Raw genomic sequence first — 916 nt, 5'->3', positions numbered from 1 at the left:
GTATTTTCCAATCTTTTAAGAGCTATTTCCCTCCCCAAGATCACGGCATTCTCCTGTGTTATTGGTGAGATTTCTTGACTTTCCACTTACATTTAGTGCTGGAATTCATCTGACATGCATTTTCTTGAGGTTTTCATATATACTATATTGTCACTTCTGGCATAAATCATGTATCCACATACATGGATCTGTATTTGCATTTTTTATTCTGTTCCACTGGCATATTTGTTTAACATTTTTCGTTACATACTCTTTTAAATACTGTCCTTTAAAAATAATGTTCAAAAAATAATAATAATATTCAGTGTGTTCTCTGAAGACAATGAAATTAGAAATCACTGTCAGAAAGGTATCTGGAAACAAAGTAACATACTTATAAATAACCCATGGGTCAAAGATTAAATTAAATGAAAATCACAAAGCATTTGAACTGAATAAAATGAATAAACAACACATTAAAATTTTCTCAATGCAGTTAAAAAGCAAACTGGAAGGGAAATTTATGGCACTAATGCCTCTCTTAGAAGAGGAAATGACTCAAATGTCTCTTTATTCTCAGCTTCTACCTTAAAAAATTAACTCAAGAAGCAATTAACCAAGGTATACAGAAAATATGAAATAACAAAAGAAATAACAGAGATAAATGCAACAGAAAACCAAAAAGCAGGAAAGGACATCAATGAAACCAAGAGTCAGTTCTCTGAGCTCAATAAAACTGATAAATCTCTAGCCAGATAAGATAGACCAGGAAAGAGAAGACACCAATGACCAACATCAGAAATGAAACAGGGACATCACTATAGAAAAAAGACAGGGACGCCACTATAGAAATGAGACGGGGGATGTCACCATAGAAATGAGGCAAGGGGTCCCACTATAGATATGAGACGGGGGATGTCACCATAGAAATGAGACG

The 916-nt window shown here is 33.8% G+C and overlaps 1 protein-coding gene across 1 annotated transcript in view; it reads right to left on the bottom strand.

Moving 5' to 3' along the window:
- The window catches only part of TSNAX (translin associated factor X), a 43,772-nt gene that overhangs the window by 27,937 nt on the left and 14,919 nt on the right, over positions 1–916 (bottom strand). The window lies entirely within an intron of this gene.

This window comes from Otolemur garnettii, unplaced genomic scaffold, assembly GCF_000181295.1.
Source record: "Otolemur garnettii isolate 467f Iridium unplaced genomic scaffold, OtoGar3 scaffold00116, whole genome shotgun sequence".
Lineage (NCBI taxonomy): Eukaryota > Metazoa > Chordata > Mammalia > Primates > Galagidae > Otolemur > Otolemur garnettii.
The sequence above is the reverse complement of the archived record's forward strand: the minus strand, read 5'-3'. Positions and strand labels throughout refer to the sequence as shown.